The sequence below is a fragment of the Triturus cristatus genome, chromosome 12 (assembly GCF_964204655.1).
Source record: "Triturus cristatus chromosome 12, aTriCri1.1, whole genome shotgun sequence".
Taxonomy (NCBI): domain Eukaryota; kingdom Metazoa; phylum Chordata; class Amphibia; order Caudata; family Salamandridae; genus Triturus; species Triturus cristatus.
Window position 1 is genome coordinate 220,067,089 of NC_140595.1, and position 23,373 is coordinate 220,090,461.

Here is a 23,373-nt window from a genome sequence, read left to right on the forward strand (position 1 = left end):
CGTCTCCATTAAATGGTCGGGTGTCTACCCAACTATTTTTATGGATAACCTTATAGGGAAAAACAGATATTCATACCTGTCTGCATAGTTCCTCCTTAAATTCAGACATCGCAAGTCCTTTTTGTAAGATCATGTCCGAAATTGCCAGGTATTTAAAAATGATATTAAAAAACTGATCAAAACCCAAGATGGTTTAATCAGGAGTGCTCAAGGCTAAATAGGGAATTAAAAACAGCCCTAAAGATAAGAACCAGGGATAGTTTAAGGATTAGTAATTTAAGGAAAACTATAAAAAATACCCTGAACCTTAGGAAAATGGAGATTCATGAGAAAGCTTGGTATAAATTGATCCAAGCTGCAGAGTCACGTGATGCAGCCTTGTTTTGGAAAACGACAGACCAACCCTTTTTTAAGGATAATACAGCAGCGAAAATAGATACCATAGTTTCGCTGGATGACTGGACAATACATTTGAAGAGAATTGCTAATCCAGAAGCTGCTATTTCTAAATGTGATAAACGTAACCTTAGTTTAGTGGAAACTGTTATGATACCCCCAATAACCCTGGATGAAATTAAAACTGCTTAGACAAAAGTGCAAATGGCAAAGCCGCAGGACCCGATGGGGTACCTATTGATGTTTTTAAACATAACATTGATTTTTGGTTAACTATTTTATCAAATATCACGGTGCATAGCAGTTGGTCCAGATTGGACTACTGGCTCCTTACTGAGCACGCTTCCACATGGACAAAGGATGTGCAACACCTTCCCCAGACCCTATCGGATCATAAACCGGTCCTATTAGCCCTCTTGATCCCAACATACACACCCCCACCATTTGTATGGCGCTTTAATGCTGCGGCCCTACTGGATCCCATTTACAAAGAAGTGATACATAAGGCGATAGAAGACTACTTCGCGGATAATGGGCGCTCGGTGGATAGCGCTCTTGTAGTCATTTGCTCCCCCACCACCGTAACACAAAATTTCGGATTGCAAGCAGAGTTTATAATATATTTCAGATGAACAGATCAAAAAGGAAACTTCAGTGGAGTGAAGCGGTATGTGACTGAGAAATTGGATTGCTTTTCTCCGTCTGTACAGGTTTGACTGACAAAAATGTGCAGGTTGCTGGGGCATATTCTCAAGGACGGTGTTCAAAATTATTGCTGGTTTAGCGGCAAAAAACTGCTGCTAAAGCGGCGATAATGGGCTTGATAATATGCACTAGAGAATTCCAATAGAAGTCCATGTTCTGGTGTGAACATGGGCTTCTATTGGAATTCTCCATTCTCTCAGTGTTTAAAGCAGTGAGGTCCTTCGATGTGGGACGTGGCATTTCTCCCCCCTTCCACAACTCTGGCCTGGGAGAGAGGGTTAACTGCAGAGAACAGGCCAACTCTGCTCTTCGGCGCCTGTCTGCAGAGAGCGGGTGGTGGCTAGGTGTGCAGCGCACATCCCCAGATACTGCGATGCGCCCCCCCCCCCCCACCTTAGGTCGGAGGCGGAGCTGCTGCCCTTTGATCTCCAGATGCCAGCGAAGTGGTCATTGCAGAAAGGAGGGGGTGGGGTAAGAGACCAACGCTACAGGAACACTGCCAAACTGTACAGCCAACTAATCGTTAAACAAGCATTGGCATAGCCAATAGGTCTCGCCTTTGGGATCTTATAAGTGCTTAGTTATCCAGCACAATAGCCTTCGCGCAACAACATCAACTGTTGCATGGCTAAAAACTTATAAGGTCCCAAAAGCGAGACCTATTGGCTATACCAATGCTAGTTAGGTCTCGCCTGACCCAGCGCATGCGCTGGTCTGGCGAGACTTATTGAGAGGGCTCCAAAAAGTGCTACCAGGCCAGCATAGAGCTACAGTGCATGTGCGCGGGCGCGCCGCACTTGACCGAGATTACTTTCACTTTTGCTGACGCGCGGCTGCTTTGATGTTTGATCGCGATCGCAATCACTTTCGCGGCACCACGGCCGCTTTGAAGTTTGATCGCGATCGTTATACTTAGACGCGTGTATTTTAATTCTTAAAGTAGTGTTTTCAACAACACCCCATCTCTCCCGTTTTATTGCGGCCTGGCAAACGTACAATGGAGCCCTTACAGTGATGACAATGGCCCTGTCTCATAGTTTGAGGCTGGCTTCAGTGTCGCATGGCCGGCACCGCTTGTACTCAATAGTCTGGGGCAATGAACTGATGAGTTGTTGAACAGCTCGACCACTTTCGTTCGAGTACAAAACGTGTTCTCTTCTGCTTTCCTCCTCTTCAGCAGCTTGCAAATGTAAATAGGGCACATCACTGTGGTACGTCAGCTGCATAAGAGCCCTTCTGCCATTTATTGGTTTAATGTCTTTAGCGCAATGTTTTTGTGACGCGTAAATAACCTTGGACCCAACCGGTGGGCAAAGAGTGCCACTTGGACTCCATCTCTCCAATCCATGTTTTTTCCCCTTTCTTTTCTGACACAAAAAGTGCTCGGTATACCCATTTGTTTGATGGCACTGTGTAACCACTAAACCCAAGTGAGAGGGTTTGGCTTGCTCCAGAGTTTTGCTTTTCTTTGCGGCACCTCCTCTGTCTGGTGTCAGGGGAGGGTTGCCACCACCAGCATGTTTGTTTGATTCCCTCCCAAGCTTCTCTCAGCAGCAGGGCTCCGTTCCTACCTCTGATCCCACACCCCACCCCTGCCTCTCCATGTTATGTTGACCCTGTTATGTTCACAGTCACAATGTACTTTCAAAACAGCACAACCCGTGCATATTTTTCACGCATAAAGGCCTGCTTGAACCTTCAAAGAAATAAAGGAGAGGGGTTGGGGCTTCTTAGAAAAAAAACAAGCATTGGCATAGCCAATAGGTCTCGCCTTTGGGACCTTATAAGTGTTTAACAATGCAACACTTGATGTTGTTGCACCAAGGATATTGTGCTGGATAACTAAACACTTATAAGATCCCAAAGGCGAGACCTATTGGCTATGCCAATGCTTGTTTTTAATGCTGAAGTCGATTTATGTATTTGGTCTGAATTAACCGGGCGCTCAACTATTAATTCTGAAACATTAATTTAACAAATAAAATAAGCTGCTTGGAGGGAAGGCAGCAATCACACACTGATGAACACCACAGGCCTGAGCTCAAGTGGGTTGTAAACTATGTGTAATAGGAGACGCCTGTCCGAGGCTTGATGAAAAGGCCAGCTGGGGCTCCAATTGTCTTTCATTGACAACAGGGGGCTGCTTAGAGTGTTTTAATTGCCCCTCTCCGACTGCTGCCGCAAACACCCCCTCCTGGTTTGTACAAAAACATTAGGCCATTAAGGGACAACAAAAGGTCAATGAGGTGAAATAGCGCCTTCAAAGGTGGTCGTAAACTACGCTTCTCCACAGTGAAGGATCGGCCTACTCATTTGGGAGGAAACGCAAAGTAAGCACCCTGTGACGTCATCGCAATGTTTTTTTTCACTGGAAAACATTGGTTCACACCAAACCACACAGCGCCTAGAGACCAGACAGATGGTCCAATGCGCTATATATATTGTATGTTAGCATGTCGCACGGCAAAGATGTAGCGTTGGTATTTGGCGTGCTAATAGCCAGGAAATAATTAACCTTGACAAACACTCGGGTATTCAGATTTACTGAAAGATAAAACAGCCTGTGAACGCCACTGAATGCGTAACTTACAACGCTTTGTGATGGTATAATAAAATCTCAGAAGTGCATTTTGCACTTGAGACTGTTTGGGATTTTAAAGTCGGCCATTGCTATAGTTCAAAACGCCTCCCGCCGAAACCCAAATGTTTTGCATCTAAATGCGAGAATGCGTGTATACAGCTAGGGCTTAAAACGGAGGAGTGAATTACGTCTGCCTAATACGTCAAAGGATTCCTTCTCCTACACGAGAGCAGAGGCGAGCGATACGTTTTTCGCTGCAGGCACGCGATGCTGGGAGGCTGTCTGGCAGCAGGGCCCTCCAGGCTACCATAAAATCAGGTAACGTGCACTGGGGTGGCAGCGGAAAGGAAAATAAATAACACATGTTAAGGGAAACAATGGACTTCAAAAAAGGAACTCCCTGCCATTTCATTTACAGTCCTAGTGATCAAAAAGTAGAAAAGTCGCTATGGATAGCACCCGGAGAACTATCAATGCATCCTTAAAATCACCACTGATATCACAGTTTGTACAGTTGTTGGAACACAATAGAGGTGTTTATGACAGCCCCTTGCACTAAATATTGCACTAAAACCTTAAGTGTCTGTTAAAAACCAAACGGACAACCTGGGGACTAAAACAAGCAGGAAGTCTAAAACAAGCAGGAAGTGGGATAAGGGAGGGGGGTATGGCACGTTGCGTGCACTAAGGCGGAGAGAGGCACGCAGGCTGGCAAATGGTGCGTGCGCCCGGCGCACATGCACTGTAGCTGGAGGCCTGACAAACGCCACTAGTTAGCACTTCCAAAACCAGCTTACTAAAACTCTCGCCAGAGCAGCGCTAAAGCGCTGGCTCAAGCGAGACCTAAAAAGAGGCAAGAAAGTAGGGGGTTCGGTGGGGGGGGGGGGTGGGGTCAGTTATAAAAGTAAAGTCCAAACGGCAGAGGTAAAAAAAAAGAATAGATCTCAGTATGAAAATGGAAAGACGAGCTTATGATTCAGAGTGGGGTTTGTAATAGGAAGTTTCTTTCACAGCTTTGAGTGTTTTTTTAGTTCATCTAACGTCTCACACAACGACTTTAATACAATTTAAATACAAGAATCAAAATATTATTAACCAAGTGTTCCAAATATGCACGTTTATGATTGTGTCGTCTCCTTTCCCTCACGGGCCTAGCACCACTCTCAATGAAGGAATCCAGGCGCACAAGAGAAATTTAACAGAGAGTGAAGTGAAATGTGTGTAAAGAAGGAAAGAACACGTGGATACAGTGGGCGTGGCTGGCGTAAAAAACATGGCACCGAGACATGCAGCCGACGCTTACAAAAGCCCTCTTGTGTTCTCACTGTGAAACCCTATACTCGGAGCGTAGCCCACACACTTATGGCAGGTGGGAGCTGCAGGGTTTATTTGCTGTCGGAAAACTGCTTTTGGGGGACGCTATTTTAACTTGAACTTTTTTTTTTAAAGTATTGGACCCAGAAATTGTATAGCACTTCCTACCACTAATAAGGCACTGAACCACTTGGCAGTGAGTAACGCACTACTTCAGAACCCAAGATTAGAGCTAAATAGTTGGTTGATTGGTTGAATGTGCTTCCTTTTTCCCTAATGTGGATTAGTTGTGGTAAATTTGTGGTCTCGTGCGTCGACGCCACGTGTCCTTCTCTTCACTTGAACAATCCAGAAGAGAAAGTGCTTGAATCCTTTTTAGCAGGGTGTCGTGTAAGGGTCGGTTCTCAAACAGTATGATTTAGATAGAAACGTACACACCACTCCCACCCAGCAATGTTACATAGAAAGACATGGTAGAAGGAGCAGGGTTCAGCAGAAAATAAATAGTAAACTACAATGGCTCCGTCGGGGAGCGCCAATCGCTATGATGATAGACACAAATCATTAGAATGGACAATTATATTTACTTAAAAAGTCCAGTAAACAAATTCGGTTAGAGCGCTCAATCCAACAAAAAAACAAAAAAAAACACCCTAACAAAACATGAAGAACTGTCATGGTCAGGAAAGATGTAAAATTGCAGAATTCCAAAAGTGAATCCCAATTGTAATTAAAGACTGCAGAGCGGCTGCCTGTTTTCTCGGATTTATTGCGTGATTTCCTTTCCTCTCCCGTCTGGATTTTTACAGCATTACGACTTTGCCACTGATCTCTCGGCCCTGAATCAATCCAGCTGCTTTGAACTGGAATAATCCCAGTCAGCCTGCCAACTCGCAGGGAATTACTGAGACTCATTTGGTGTCCCTGGGTGTTTTAATTACAATTGGGACTCACTTTTGGAATTCTGCAATTTTACGTCTTTCCTGACCTTGACAGATCTATTTGGCTGCCCCCGTACTGTGCGAGACGCCTCCTTGTACTCAGGGCTGTCCCCTGTCCTGATGAAGACCCGCCGCAACATACCATTGATGCGCAGATAGGGTCGAAACATCGATGCTTAACCGTGGTTCAGCTCCAAGACATCCCTGGCTTTCAACTTGGAGCAATTCAGCCCTGACCAGGGTGATCCTTCCAATCATTGTCTTGCCCCCCCCCCCCCCTTTTCCCCTCTTCATACTGCACATATTTGTATATAGCCTCAAACTTGTATATATATGCACCTTGTCACCAACACGGAGCACTCTTTTCACCTTGAAACACGCTTCACCAATTTATTGTGCCTTATTTTGGACAGCCTGTTTATTGATATCGTTTGATGAAATGCTAAAAAAATCAAACACTAAAAATATTTGCAAGTATTTCTGAGTTCTTCATGTTTTGTTAGGGTGTTTTGTTTTTCTGTTGGTTTGAGTGCTCTAACCGAATAGGTTTACTGGACTTTTTAAGTAAATATAATTGTCCATTCTAATGATTTGTGTCTATCATCAAAGCGATTGGCGCTCCCCGACGGAGCCATTGTAGTTTACTATATACTCAACCAGGCTCTGAGGGACACTGGGTTACCCCATTGTATTATACCTCAGCAGAAAATAAAGGCGCGTGGCCGCTTAAAGGCGGACCCTGCCGTAAAATAAATAAATAAATGTGGTCGCTATAGTTGAAGCGGACAGTGCTCTAAAGTAAATAAATACATTAAAGGTGCTGTGATGTCATGAGTGCAATAGGGGGGGGCGCATTAAAGAAAATCAGTGAAGTCTGCGTTGCAAGGATAACTGTGTGCTATAGTAGTGCAGGACAGAAGCGTCACTTCTGCGAAGCTTCGTGCACAGTGGACTTGTCTCCCTTAACATACTCAACAAGCTGTCGCCATTGCGCAAATAGAATAAAAAAGTGCTCACCCACTAATTGAAAGGAGACTGTATATCGCCGCAAGGAAACGATACAGTCAGGATGGGCGGGGCCAAAAGGATACAGAGCGTTAACCAAGAAGCCTCATTTCCAATCGGAGGCCAGTGTTTACATAAATGATGACGCCAGCCAATCAAAATGATGGGTGTGGCTACATGTCCACTACAGAAATGTTATCGATCACAATAAGCCTCGCCGGGCGAGGAGCGCATACTCGCTCCAGCGCTAGGCGAGACCTAACAAGGGGACAGAGGGAAGACTAAATGCTACCGTCCCATATCCCTTCTTGATTCTACATCTAAACTGATGGGCAGAATCATGTTGGAAGACTAGAAAATTGGGCCACCGAGAAGAACATCCTAACTGAGGTTCAGTATGGATTTAGAAGGGGTATTGGGACGGTGGAACAATGAGTAAATTTGGAGCTACTGATAGGGAAATACACCCTAGCTTAGGAAGGCCTTTTACACCTTTGCTTTGTCGACCTCACCAGTGCCTTCGACCTAGTTAACCACGCTAAATTATGGAAAACACTGAAACGGCTAGGTGCTCCAAATGATATCATTTATTTATCCCAGATCTACACCTTTTTAACTTCTAGAGTACGGTTTGGCACAAAGTGCGAATGTATCCCAGATTTCAGGGTTACACGCGAGATACGACAAGGATGTGTTTAAGCGACCCTTTTATTCTCCTTATATATTAATAATGTTGATCCCTTTTTTACAAAAATTAAATGTTGATGCCCCAAGAGTTGGCACATGTCCCACCCCAGTACTCTTATATGCAGACGACGTGGTATTATCTGGGATTACTTTTTATTAGGAATGGTACTTGGGGCACATACATAGAACTATGTAATCTGAAATGTTTGCGATCAACAGCGGGTATTTTGAGATTCTCTACAAAAATAGGTAATAAATCAATACGGGAAATCCTAGTCCTGTATAGCAGTAAAACGTATTACTAGCGCATGTTATGGGGCAGACATATGGGGGGGAGGACCCACATAACTTCTTTACAAACTCAAGAAAATAAGTTTCTGAAAAGAGTGTTGACAGTCCCAAGTTCCACTGCCAATTACATAAAGAGTTGTCCGTTCCATTTATCAGCAAGCACAACAAGACTTACCTTTTGACATGGGATTTGGACAAAATATGAGACCAGGTTCACTAAAGACATAACCATGGACTGCCTTGCCCTTAATTATAGTAGGAAAACCCCCCGGTTAGAGTACATTTATAACATTTTAAAATGCTGTAAGGTAGGCTCCGACCGAAAGGAGCCATCGTCTATCCAGGATTATAGTAAAAATTAGTTAAAGACAAGGCTTATTACCGTCAGGGAATGCCTAAGAGACAATGAAGTTAGCTTAAAACAGAGCGTTATTGCTTACTGTGAGCGCCCACTATTGATGGGCACTCAACCATATCTCATCTCGGTAAGAAAAACCCAGCATAGATTTTATCAAACGAGGCTAAGGTTTGGCACCCTACACTATATAATAGCATTCCCTAGATCGAGAAAGTGGAGTCAATCTCTTAAATTGTCCTTGTGATGGTAAATCCCCTCAGTCTACGCTGCATTTCATACTTTGACGTTTTTATCGGGACATTCGGAAACTTGTTTTAAAACCACTCTTTTTAGCTAATACGTTTTTTTTATCATAAACACACTTATTTACATCTGTAGTCTGGAAAATGAAAAGAATTATGAGTGCAGTTATTGTTTTTACACAAATGGCAATCAGGAGAAGAAAGGATAACTCATTTAGAGGCTCTAACATGAGAAATGTGATGCCTGAATTAGAAGTATTATTACATTTTATCCTGACATAAGTTATTATTTTGCACCTTGCGCACTTTAGGAAAATATTCCTTGTCCAATTGACAGCCGAATTTCAGAAGGTCTATGATTTCTTATTTTGACATAGGTCATTACTCTGCACTTTATGAAAATGCACCATACCCAAAGGAGTTAAATGATTATTAAACATGTTGTTTTTGATATCTGCATTGATTAAAATGCCTTTAATTTCGTATTGTATACTCTAATTTAGCAATGATTGATTGTTCTTGTATTATCAATTATACATGGATTGCCTGAATGAAAGTAAATCATTTGGTTTAGTACAATTGTAATGATTATTAGAAATGGTACTTTTTTCTGACTAGTATGCTTTTATGGCTGTATATTATGCACTGAATAAAGCTTATTTGACTTGATTATTTAAAAGAGATTTTCCAAACAATGTGAAAGCGAATCCTAATAAATGTGAGTATTCATGTGTACACGTTTGACACACGAGTTTTGTACTCATCTGTGTTATGTACTCCACATTTATCTTACAGAGCTGTATGGGGTGAAGTCAAAAGATAAAAAATGTGTTCAAAATGATGTACACATTATTTATTAATGCAAAGGTTTTAATGCTTGGCAGAGTGTTGTAAAACAATACAACTGAGTTTAAAGCTCAACCTGCATTATAAACAGAAGTTACAAAGTAAACAAGCATTGGCATAGCCAATAGGTCTCGCTTTGGGACCTTAAGTGTTTAGCCATGCAACAGTTGATGTTGTAGCACCAAGGATATTGAGCTGCATAACTAAATACTTATAAGGTCTCAAAAGCGAGACCTATTGGCTATGCCAATGCTTCTTTTTTTTTTTTTGACCGATGCTGCACCGAACTGGGAAAAATAATTTTTTTTGCCAATGCTGCACAGCATCAGCAAGCAGCAATGGCACAGCCAATTGACAAGACCTATTGGATTTGGAAATGCTGGTTTATTATTTTTACTGCATTTCCCTGGGCCTGTCCTACTGTATGTGGAGGAGCGCAAACAGTCGTAAGTGGTGGAGGAAGGCCACAACCACAAAACAATAATGAATTGGGCTCTGTGGCCCATCTCCTCAGTAGAGCAAGCCTCCTTTTCGGATCCAAAATGTTGCTTGTGTTTTTCTGTGCACTGCATATCTCTTGGTTGTTTTTGTGTTGTTCTACCTCGGTGCACTACTATGCCCAGGTTTGAATACTGATTTTCCCTAATGGTGGTGCCCACACTTAACCGTTTTCCCCGTGTAACAGAGATGCTCGACCACCACACAAGGCTAAACTTTTTATTTTAAGCCTGACTTTTGAGGAAACCACAGTGGTCCTACTTGACCAGCGTTTGTTTTCATGAAATTCATACATAATATCGATACTACAAGGAACTTTTGGCCAGCGGGCTTCATGCACTGGTTTATTAAATTGTGACTCGCATTTTGCTACCACTCACCACAGCATGCCGAAATCAGCCGCTTCCCTTTACCCATTGGCTCCCATCACTTTGTGTGACTGCCCAAAGTCTGCACATTGATCATGCCCGTCCACAAACAGTTCTTTTCTCTTTAGTTGCACAACTGGTTCAAAGCATGTGTTATATATATATTTATAAAAAAACTTTAAATAACCGCTATTTATTTTGCCTTCACACCTTTTGAAGGTTATGTTATAAAGTGTTGAAGTAACGGTGCAACACTATTGCCACTTTTTATATTAGAGTACTAGGTTAAACTGTGATTTCATTTTGTTGATAATAGTGATAGTAATAATTATAATAATAAAATGCATGGTGCAACAGGAAGGCTCTCTCTTTAAAAAAAAAAAAAAACATCACTGGTAAAAGCTCCATAGGTGACTACTTACATTTTTGTTACAGGAATGTGTCGCCCATGTTAAAGCGATCTCATGTATTTTAAAAATGTTTTACTTTTGCGGTATATGCAATAAAAAATTAATTAACCATCGCACCAGCATGCCAAAGCTAGACATATTGGGCTTTGCCAATGCTGGCTTTCCTTATCATGGAACTGCATCTCCTACCCTGCTACATCAAAAACATGTTTAGGTGACAGTGGCTGACAGCTGCACAGAGTTGATGAAGGGCGACTAACCCACAGGGAGCATATAAAAGTAACAAGCATTGGCAAAGCCAAAACGTCTAGCCTATGATATGCAGGCGAGGTGCTAGCTACTGGTTTCGATATTTTGGTTTACTTGTAATGTTCTATGTTGAAACGTTTTCAAAGAATGCTGACCAATGTGCTACAGGCATAAGTATGTGATTGTATGAAGTTATTTGACATTAGGAAAGGAACTACATTATTATAGACTTGTAACATACAAAAATATAAAACTGCAGTTCTGCAATAGCATGGTATTAATAGCAGTAAAATGTTTTTTTAAATATAACACCTTGATTTGATAGTGTTAGAGATCTATCATTTTTTAGAAACTTATTTTAAACAACGTGTAATTGTGCTGTTAGATTTCATGTCTACATTTTTATAAAGTTAGGAGCATATGGGAGAAGGTGTGGCTTAATGGCGAGAGCTGCTGACTTTGGAACTGGGTAACGAGGTTCAAATTCCTCGGCTCAACATCCTGTGATCCTGTGCAAATCACAATCTTTCTCGGAAACAAGATAGTTGCAAAACTGTTAAAATGTGCTTTTCACACTGTTCAGGTGAACGCAGTTATTTAAATATTATTAGCTAGGTATTAGGTTTAACACACGTTCATGAGGTCTGCTCCCAAATTACAACTGCATGGCTATCTGATAAAGTGTTTAGAAGAAACGTGTTAGATTCTTTAAAAAGCATGTGTTGGCTTGTAAAACAAAAACAAACAAAAAAAAAATAATAAAATAAAAAACACCGCTCTCTCTATTGCCATTTCTCGACAAATTATGGTACTTTACTGCTTGAATAGTCAGGATGTCGCACTAATTTTTTTGTTTAAATCATTTTTTCCCCCCCATTAACAAAGTAGACATTTACACACTTTCTGGCACATCCTACTCAAATGTGCACTGCACAACTGCCACTTTGCAGATTTGATCAGATAGACATATTAATTACACTGTACACAGCAGATCTTGGCGTACGTCCCAGCCAGCTCCGTGGCAAAAGCACTAGCGGCTGTGACCTCTCAGAACATCCCAGGAAGGTATCTGCATTATGATAGTTGCGAGCTAATCTACTAACTTTGGGATACGGAGAGTAATGGGTGGGACAAATAACAAGCATTGGCATAGCCAATAGGTCTCGCCTTTGGGACCTTATAAGTGTTTTGCCATGCAACAGTTGCATAACTAAACACTTATAAGGTCCCAAAAGCGAGACCTATTGGCTATGCCAAGCGGCTGCGAAAGTGATCGCGATCAAACATCAAAGCGGCCGTGAGGCCGCGAAAGTACTTACGTCAAGCACGGCCGTGCAAATGCACTATAGGTCTAGGCTGGCCTGGTAGCACTTTTTGGAGCCCTCTCAAAAAGTCTTGCCAGACCAGCGCATGCGCTGGGTCAGGCGAGACCTAAAAAAATACAGGGAATGGTGTCTCGAACTGGCGCGGCCCCAGATCCCAAACATAACATTTGTGTGTGCTTCTTGTGTCCTCCATCTTTTGTTTGTGGAGGTCGCTCTAACGGGAGTCAGTCGCTGCTCTCGAGACATTTACATTTGACATCCTACAGGGTGCTTTCAAGCTTCAGACACAAGGGGAAGGCCAATGACAACTGCTACCATTTGAAAACGTGCGATTTCGTGAAACTTTGCCTTGCACACACTGATGGCTTCTTTCCTGAAGTAGCAGTGTTTTAGTAATTGTACAATTAGAAAATGACTGAGGAGTAATCTCTTTCTGCGGCTGGAATCATCACACAGAGCTGTACAACGTATTTTGCAAAACAACTGAAAATATTTTTTTTATGTTACGTAGCAGTGCTTTGCTAAATGTAGAGCAATACAAAATACACAAGGTCCTTAATATACCGAACGTTGTTGAACCAAATTCAGTTGTGTGTCCATGAAGGAGTCATTTGTTACTCAGCAGTGTTTTTTATGTATCTATTACGAGCAAATACTGCAAAAGCAACCTCACAGTTCGGCTAGAACAACATTAAACAGCAAGGTTCGACATCTGTCAAAATTCAATTTTAAAAGCAAGGGCGGAGATAAGCAACCTCTATTGCAATGTAAAATACATAGCAAACGTGTCCTTAAGGTATGTATGGTTAGAAATCTAAATGGTGATTCAAACTTGGCTAGCACATAGCAACACAAAAGAAGAAATAGCAAGTACAGGCAAAACCAATACACTTTGGAGAGCATGGGAGTGAAGACAACGACGGACGCACTCTCATGGAGTGTTCAACAAAAGAACACAAGCATTGGCATAGCCAATAGGTCTCGCCTTTGGGACCTTATAAGTGTTTAGCCATGCAACAGTTGCATAACTAAATACTTCTAAAGGTCCCAAAAGAAAGATCTATTGGCTATGCCAAGCGGCCGTGAAAGTGATCGCGATCAAAGCGGCGGGCGTGTACTGTAGCCCTAGGCTGGCCTGGTAGCACTTTTTGGAGCCCTCTCAATAAGTCTCGCCAGACCAGCGCATGCACTGGGTCAGGCGAGACCTAAAAATGTGAAACCCATTTTCAGGATGAAACAAACAGTAGCTAACTGGTGCTGCTTGATATGCAGATACAGATTCCCTACCTCCCACTTTGGGCCTTTAAAACCAAACCCTGTTACTATTTGGAAAGAAGGACGGCCACAGTTATTTTGTCATCTGAGCCATGAAAAAATTAAGGCCTGATTTCTGCTGCAACTTTAAAGCCATCTGTTCTTTAAAATGACTTAGCTCTTGAGAGACATTGTTAAATGCAATAAATCCGTTTATCCTAAAAATGAAAGGTTTTGCCAGTACCAAAGACATGCTTTGATCAAGCATCTAACAAAGTTGGCAGCTGGAATAGCCAGAAGCCGTCCAGTTATCTGAAAACGTTAAGCATCGGTTTGACAGAAATAAAGGTTTCTTAAGCTATGTATACACGATGAGCAAATGTACAGAACACTGGTCCCATAATATAATCTACTTGTATCCAGCAGCGATGGCTCACTGGAACCAATGGTTAGGCAGCAAACTACTACATCGACATTTTATATTTCTTTTTTTGTCATTTATTTTCTTGCGACCATTTTACATCTAATATTGCTCCTACATTTTTTGCTGGCCACCCTCATTTTTAAAGTGAATTTCTTTTTAGATGCCCAATTTATAAGTATTTTCTCCACCTTCTGCAACAAAGACGTTTTATATGTACGCTATCCGGAGACATTATTTCCCAACCATTTTTAGGCGTTTGTTATCCATCCTTAATGAAAGCAGATCTGGCTAGAGGCAGCTTTATAAATAGAAATCCTTTGATAAACAGAAAATTTAGCAACAAGCATCACCAACAAGGCAGTATCAGCAGGGCCGGGCAATCCCCCGGTGCGCCGCACGGGTGGGGGCCGGGTTTGGGCACCTGGGGGCCACCGTTTTTGTTACAGGGCCGAGACAACAAATGTCCCAATATTACGGAACAGTGGCAAAAAATGTGTAATCACAGTCATTACAGCAACAACAGCGGTTACACAGCAAGAAAAAAAGCAATCACAGAATGAGCAAGGACAGCAATAACTGCAGGGACCCAGCAGTGACCACAGCTTGCCACCATGACGGGGCCAACACAATGAACACAACTACAAACATAGCACAGGGAGTGACAAGTTCTACCGTAAGAACAGATGCAACAGCTACAAACTGCCATTGAAGTAGCAGCTACAGAAGAGACCCCTTATGCACCCACTGAGAAAAAAACAAAAAAGTTTTTAACAGATTGCTAAAATTAATCAAGCCACAGGCAGTTCTCTTGGGTCACATTACTTTCCACTACTTTGTATCACTCTGCCACTACATACAACACCCAGCCATACACATATCAACGTACTTTTAGCTCAAACAGGAGCTGTCAAGCCCATGGGGCAAACCCCGTTCCCTGCGACAGACTAGATTTAGCCTTTTGAGGTAGCGCCAGCCCTACCGCAGTGAGCACTCGACCCACCTATGAGCATATCCAAGTTTTGTACGCCCAGCAAAAGGAACAAAAGGGCTTCACGTTTAAAAGCTCCAGCCATGCTTGTCAACCAGCCAAATTACTGGTGTATAAATAAGATCATGCAGTGTAAACATGTGGCGACTGGACATCAGCAACCTCTACCCAAGTTAAGCATAAGTGTACGCACCACCGGAATATAGTCTAGAGGCACAGCAGTCGATGCTTGCATGAGTGAAAGGCCTATGAACTTACAAGGGCAGATTTACAAGCCCCATGCAACACTTTTACACCGCCGGTGTGACGCAGCGACGTCGTAAATAATGCACCACGTTGCAACACATTTACAACGTGACGCATCTAGGGAGATGCGCCACATTGTAAAGCCATGCGTCACATTATACCTGCATCAGGTATAATGTATATGGGGTGGGCGCTCCAACGCAAGAAAGCCTCGTAAAAGTGACGCAGCGAAATCTAAAAGATTTCACTGCGTCACTTCTACGACACCACTGCGTCAAAACCTTACACCTGCTTGAAGCAGGCGTAAGGAGTGACGCAGAACAATAGGAATAGGCATTCCTGGAGTTGTGTCGCGCTTACAGCACGACTTCAGCAATGAGTTACCTTTACACCAACAGATGTGTGATGCATCTGTCAATCGATGACGCAAGGTCTTTTTTTGCGTGACGCAATTGAACTGACGCATCTCTGCTAAAATGCAGAAATGCGCCAGTTCTTGTAAATCTGGCTCACAGTTTCTTGCTGTGGGAGCCAAGACATTTTTGCTTTTAGTCCACGTAGCAATCTGATTTATCCTCAAGGGAAGCGGTCATCACAACAGAAGAATGAATAATAGAAGAAAAAAAAAAGGCAAGAGTGCAGGAGTGGGGTATTTAGCAGGGATGATAATCCCAGGATGCCTGGATTGTGCTGGTCAGAGACTCCGAGATAGGTGGTGTGAAATGTGGCATCTTCCAGACCTCCTTAAAGTCTTTAAACTAGCTTGCATGTGTTAGCTGTGAAGATGGTTAAATGCTACTTGAGTTCTTTGGCACAGCAAGCTATGAACCCATTTCTGGGTATAAACTGTGCACAGAAGGCTTCTTTCTAAGAAAAACAAGTACTGGCAATAAGAATAATTCTTGCTTTAGAGTTTTAACATATGTAAATAAAGGAATGCATACTACAGGCAAGCACAGACGATAGGAGGGGCTCAGTAGGTTTACAGCTCTAAATCTACATTTATATACAAAACAAGCTACATTTGTTCCTGCAAGGTGTTCACAAAAGTAATACTAGCAGGCGGGAATAGTGCTGTGGAAAAATGTGTAGCATGAGGTCCCAAGCAACGGGTGGAACATGGGCTGTAGAGGATCCGGTCAGCCATGAAAGTTCATGTGAACAAACCTGTACATCTGTGGGCGTTTACAATCTCCAATCATAACCTTTCGCACCCATGAAACAAAGAGCTGAAGCAACTCACTCCATGTGAAATCAAATTAGCCCAAAACGTAATGAAGGACGTTAAGAAGATAATTTTCTACATGGTGAAGCGTTTTCTCAATAAGAAAAAAATATATATGTGCACATCAGGCTACATTTCAGCACCGTTTAAATACACTCTATACTAGTATGTACCATTGAAAAGGAAAGGCATAAAAATGTCACATGACATTCATTCCCTCAGAAGCACACCTGCAAACTTGTGCCTGGCAGAGCACTCCAGGCCTAGTACTTTGTGAATTCCAGAAAGTGTAAAAGTGCATTCAAATAGATGTGTAAATCAATGCATGTACTTTTACCCCTTTCGTGTGGATCGGACTAATTTGCGTGTCTGAGAAAATAGTCTATATATTCCCTACATCTGGCTGTTTTTTTTATTCGCCAATTTTGCATTACAATACAGCAGGCTACAGGGTGACAATACACAAATAGCCAGGACAATACACAAATAGCCAGAGCACTTTAGTGCATGCAGGTATCGGCATATTCATATTGTGAAAGCACTGACCTCAAAAAGGGAAAAAAATTGAATTCAGGTCTAATTGAGTAGGTGGCATTTTGCCTATATTAAGTCAAGGCGAAATGGCACAATATGTATGTGTGCTTAATAAAACCTTATAACCACTTCATGGTACAGAGGAAAGTCAGCGATAGTTTCAACATATCTGTAACCATGGGTTGAAGAAATCTTCAACTTCCTAACTAAAGTATTGCGTATGGTGCGTTTTGCTGGGAAACATCCTGTTAACAAGCAGTGGCAAAGCCAACAGGTCTTGCTTATAACAATGCCTGGTGCTTCAAAACAGACAGTTACTCACTCTTAACCATGTGAGGAGGAGAAACAGTTTGTGTGTAAAATGTGTAAAACAGGTGTCAGTGGAGCTTGACTGTTACCTTGTGTGCAATACAAAACATTTTTGATATTAGGACCAGCGTAACTGATACTCTGCATGGAGTGTTCCATTTAAGACTGAAGGGTGTTGAATGCTGTCAATAGTTTCTTCCTCAAAGTCTGTAAGTGTGTGAAAATGTTACCAGTTGTATGAGACAGCCCGACCCTCTTCAACGTCTACATGACACCGCCCGCCAACATCGTCCGATCGCACAACCTCAACATCAACTCATACGCAGACACTCAGCTGATACTCTCCCTCACCAAAGACCCCGCCATCGCCAAAACCAACTTCCACGAAGGAATGAAGGCCGTCGCAGAATGGATGAAGAGCAGTCGCCTGAAACTGAACTCGGACAAGACGGAGATCCTCATCCTCTGCTCCACCCCCTCCGCATGGGACGACTTCTGGTGGCCGGCCTCACTGTGAGCTGTGCCAACACCCATCAACCACGGACGCAACCTGGGGTTCATCCTGGACTCATCTCTGTCAATGACCCAGCAAGTCAACACCGCCTCCTCCTGCTTCAACACCCTCCGCAGGATCTACAGATGGATCCCCACCGGAACCAGAAGAACGGTCACCCAGGCCCTCGTCACCAGCAGGCTGGACTACGGCAACACCCTCTACGCTGAAACCACGGCTAAACTCCAGAAGAGACTCCAACGCATACAGAACGCCTCATCCTCGACATCCCCCCGTCACAGCCACATCACCGCCAACCTAAGGGGCCTGCACTGGCTCCCCGTCAACAAGAGGATCACCCTCATGCTCCTCACCCACGCTCACAAAGCACCCCACAACGCCGGACCAGCATACCTCACCAAACGACTCACCTTCTACACTGCCAACCGCCAGCTGCCCTCGCCACCGTTCCACTCATCAACCGAACGACCTCCGGCGGCAGATCCTTCTCTCGCCAAGACAAGGAACACCCTCCCCATCCACCTGTGGCAGACCCAGGAACTGCTGACTTTCAGGAGACTCCTCAAGGCCTGGTTGTTCAAACAGTAGCAGCTATCCCCCCACCCTCCCTCACGGGTGAGTAGCGCGCTCTACAACTGTTTGCTTGATTGAGACAGCTTGTGTGTGGGGAATGTAAGAGTGCTGCCGGCGGTGAGACTACTCTGTGTGGAGTGGGGTCGATGTTGGTAAAGAGTGACAGTCTTTACCAACTGCTAGTTTGTGAGTAATGTCAGTATTTAGTGCCGTTTGGAATGCGAGATTTTTCGTGTGTGAGGTATGAGACTGCTGTTTATAGTGTGTAACTGCTACGGTGCGAAAGAAACCTTCTTCTTGAACATTGGTCCACCCCACACATAAACAACGCTGAATGCCACATTCTTTGTACATCCCCAGATTTGGGAGCGGGAAAGATAGGTTTTTCGAAAAATAATCCGGGTGAATGGAATTTCCCCCACATGATTGAACAGAAGTGAGTGCAAATTAGCTTTAAAAAAAAAAAGTAAAATAGAACCCTTCTGCTTGTTTTAAAATCGAGAGTCTTGCTTTAATTGGGCGAGTTGACACGCTCTACTGAGAAAGTGTGTTAGAAATTCCGTAATAAACAATCATTCATATATTACTTACAAGGATCATCCATAAATTCAGCTTAAGGTCTGTTGTCCCGCGCTCATCTTGAAACGGATATCACGTTTCTGTAATTTTACCACTTCCGGGTTACATAACAACCAATCCCACGGCTGAGCATATTCCGGGCACTACCTGGGAGTGGGCGGTACCACAATGTGTAAAATGACGTAGAATTGGAGAATTTGTTCTAACGTTCGCCTATGTAAAGCGCATCGTACATCCTGAGCTGTGGCGTTTATATACGTACCTCTTCCCGAGACGACTTTGGCCAAGTTGACGGGCGACAGCTAATGGCGGCCCTCATTTTTGGAACGGACTGTGGTTGATATGATGGTCTCGTGATCGCCTGTCCTGTACCGGGCTGGGCTGATCAGAATAGGCTGCCGGCGCAAAGATTCTGGATTAAAAGGGTGGCGTCGTGGAGCACGACTGATCTCTAGTGGTCTACGTGAGTGATCGTTGGATCAGTTCGTTCACGGAGCCCCGTGCTGGACCGTCTGCTCACGACTGATAATCTGTTCTTTGTCCGGGCGTGCCCCTTAGGCTGGCTTCGGTGTTCTTAGTGACTGCTGTACGAGACGCATATTGCCCTGCAGGTTACTGGGGTGTTACTTTATGTGAAATGTTATTACATGATATGCGATAGGTCATTGTAGACCAGGGTCGCAACAAGACTTGAAAATGGGGGGGGGGGGGGGGGTTAACCCTTCTAGCCAGGGCTTGCCCTAGCAATGGTCGCATACGGTGCAGCAATCTTCTTCGGCGCCCCTCCCCATTTCCTCCTTTTCCATTAATTCCCGCACTACCACTCACCAGCAATGCACCTCATCTATCTATAGCGCTTTTCTGACAAACATATCACTTTTTAGGTCTCCCCTGAGCCAGCGCTTTAGCGCTGCTCTGGCGAGAGCTATAGAAAGCGGGATTTGGAAGTGCAAACGAGTGCTTTTCAGGCCGCCAACTACAGTGCATGTGCGCGCGCACCATTTGGCAGCCTGCTGATCACTTTCGCAGTCGCTTTGATGCTCTCAGTGAGCTGCGCGACCACTAAGAACATCAAAGCGGCCGCGAAAGTGCTCACCATATGCCAGCCTTCCCTGTGTTGCTTTAGCACTCACCGACCCCCCCCCCCCTTCCATGTTCTTTTGTGTCTGCAGTTGCTTTTGAAGCTGGAAGCGCTGTAGTGCCTATACTTGCTAACGGAGCAGTGCTCTTCCACCCTTAGAATCTTCAACTGTAGTGCCTCTATAAACAAGCATTGGCATAGCCAATAGGTCTCGCTTTTGGGACCTTATAAGTATTTAGTTATGCAACTGTTGCATGGCTAAACACTTATAAGGTCCCAAAAGCGAGATCTATTGGCTATGCCAATGCTTGTTGTATAGCGCTACTCATAGTTTACTCACACTCATTTCTGTGATCTGCATGGTACACGTTCTTTATAGCTGACACATTAACCCTCTGCACTGTGTGAGTGCATGGTGAGCAATGCAACAGTGTGAGAGTAGGGTAAGAGGAGAGAGGGGCATATTATCAAGCACGGCGTAAAAATTATCGCCGCTTTAGCGGCAGAAAACTGCTGCTAAGGCGGCGATAATGGGCTTGATAATATGCCGTAGAGAATTTCCATAGAAGCCCATGTTCACACCAGAACATGGGCTTCTATGGGAATTCTAAAGGGCATATTATCAAGGCCATTATCACTGCTTTAGCAGCAGTTTTCTGCCACTAAAGCGGCAATAATTTTAACGTCGTTTCTTGATAATATGCCCCTATGTGAGGTGACTAAATGAATTAGGGTGCGGATGTAAGTGCAGAGTGGGACGAATGAATGCATGGTTAATGATGAGCTTGTGTGAGTAAGATTGCAGATTGAGTGGTGAGGGGGACAGGTGAGTGAAGTGTCACATGAGTTCAGGGTGAGTAGTGTGCTCGTGTGACTGCAGGGTGTTGATATTGAAAGAAAAGGGAGTGACCCAACTATCCAAGGGACATGGTGCCAAATATAGTAACACTAACAGAAGACATTTTTCCCTTGGAATCAACTACCGTACAATAATCACATTCCACCATGCATCATGAGAATCACTCCCATAAGTGTGTATTGTTAAAAGAGAACCCAGCAATTAATTATAAACGCAAAATCACAATCAAATATTAAAAATCACATGAATTTATTCAAAATATTTGAACACTGATGACTCACAATTCTTTAAAAAGGCAATGCAATTTACGTTACATGCAATGATTAATTGTCTAATGTTAAATGTACGACGAGAAATTTGGTACATACCTTGAATACAATTCAGTAAGACCTAAAAAGGACCTAACATCATCCTTAGATTTAGAATGTGGAGTAGATTGTATAGCCTCAACTATGTTGGTTTTGGGTTTGATTCCTTCCTCACACAGTTCATGAGCTAGATAGGTCACGGATTTTACTCCAAATCTACATTTTGAATGTTTTATAGTCAAACCGTGATCAGAAAGAACCTTAAGTACGTTCTCTAATGCTGATAAATGTTCCTGGGCATCACTTCCAAAAACAAAGATGCCATCTTGAAAACAGATCGCATTATTGCAATTCTTTAAAATATCCTGCATAACACGTTGAAAGATAGCTGCAGCAGAAGCTAATCCCAAAGGCATTCTATTATACCTGAAACACCCGAAAGGAGTAATGAATGCAGTGTAGTCTTTGCTATTCTCATGTAACTCAATCTGATGGTAAGCTGCAGATAAATCGATAGTTGTTAAAATGTTAGCTCCCCCAACACTGGTCAACATTTCTGAAATACGTGGTAAAGGTAATTGATCAATCATATTGTTGTTGTTTAAATGGCGTAAGTCGATGCATAATCTAATTTTCCCATTGGCACGTTTGGCAACGACAATGGGTGAAACCCATTCAGAGGATTCGATCCTCTCAATGATGCCATCTTTTACTAGAGAATCAAGTTCTTTTTTAACCTCTTCACGCACAGCTAAGGGAATGTTGCGTGCTTTGTGAATTTTAGAACACTAGTCTTTTTTTAAACAGAGCTCATGTTTAAAACCAATTAATTTACCTATATCAGTTCTAAAAGCACTTGGAAATTTGTGTAACAAAAATTCACTAAGACCGTTAGACTCATCAATAACCATTACTGGATCAGGGCTGTTGGGGTTAAGAATAATATCTAATTTGCCTTGATCAAACCAGCTTAAAACAGAAGGTCCTTTTTTGGAAACATATAGTTTAGCAGTACACTCACGGTTTTTTAATCTAAAAATTAGAGTTCTGTACCCAAGAATATCGATTCTTTCGCCAGAATAACCGTCTGGGCTGATGTCAGGCAATTCTAAATCGCTACCTAATTTTGGTACAAATTGTGAATTCCATACCAACTCATTCACAATAGAGTAAGGTGACCCTGAATCTGCATACATTTTGGAGTTTACTCCACCGATAAACATATCATATACAGTTTTTTTTTTTTAAAGAACTGAATTGTCAATGTTCAGAATGGGATGCTCAGAATCCTTAATGTTGAGAACAAAGGAACTTACATCACCACAATCTGTGTTAGGTTCTTCACTATCGCTATCTTCAGTTTGATCTATACACTTGACTTTGTTGTTTGCATTCTTTTTGTTGCAAGCTTTTGAAAAATGACCAACCACACCACAATTTGAGCACTTCTGTTTAATGGCTGGACAGAATTTATAATTAGCAAGGTGAGATTTACTGCAACACCTGTAACACTTTAAATTATCCTTTTGATCTTCATTTTTACTCTTGAAAGAACTGGTGGTTTTCTTTTTCTTTAAGTCTTGTTCCCTGAAACGATTTTTTGTGTTTACCTTTGCAATAACTTATTTGGTATTACTGTTAGATTCACCCTTAACTTGTTTAGCACTTCTACATGACATCTCAGATTTTCTTACAATAGCTAGGATGTTTTCAAGATCAGAATCACCATTGACCCATAGCCTCTCTTGAATCGTAGAATTGTTAGCATGCATTACAACTTGATCTCTGATGAAATCTTCTTGTTGAGTACCAAGCTTACAATCTAAAGACAAAGGGGCAGATTTACAAGCCCCCTGCGCCACCACTACGTCACTTTTCGTGACGTACTGGTGGCGTAGGGGGCTCCTCCATATTTACAAGGAAAGGAAAAGCCACCCTGCGTGACTTTTCCTCTCCTCGTTAATATGGCCCCTTCAAACGCAGCACTGTGCGTGGAAGGGGCGTTCCATGGGTGTTGCTGTGGGTGTTCCCACGCAACACCAATGGAACAAGACACATCTCCAGATTTACGAGAAATCGTAAATCTGGAGATGCGTGTGAATGCTATGTCACCCTAGAGGTGGTGTAGCGAGGCGCAACGAGGAGAAATGTTTTCATTTCTCCTCGTTTATTCCTCTTTCAATGCATGCTGCATTCTACAGCACACATTGAAAGAGGAAAAAGCCTCTTGTGAGTGTTTTTGTGCAGGAAGGTTTCCCTTCCT

The 23,373-nt window shown here is 42.9% G+C and overlaps 1 protein-coding gene across 1 annotated transcript in view; it reads right to left on the reverse strand.

Moving 5' to 3' along the window:
* RFWD3 (ring finger and WD repeat domain 3) overlaps positions 1-19,002 on the reverse strand; it is a 162,950-nt gene extending 143,948 nt beyond the window's left edge. The window contains exon 1 of the mRNA XM_085637103.1: positions 18,875-19,002. The gene's annotated coding sequence lies outside the window, so the exon portion shown is untranslated. The remainder of the gene's footprint in view (positions 1-18,874) is intronic.
* Positions 19,003-23,373: the final 4,371 nt, after the last annotated feature.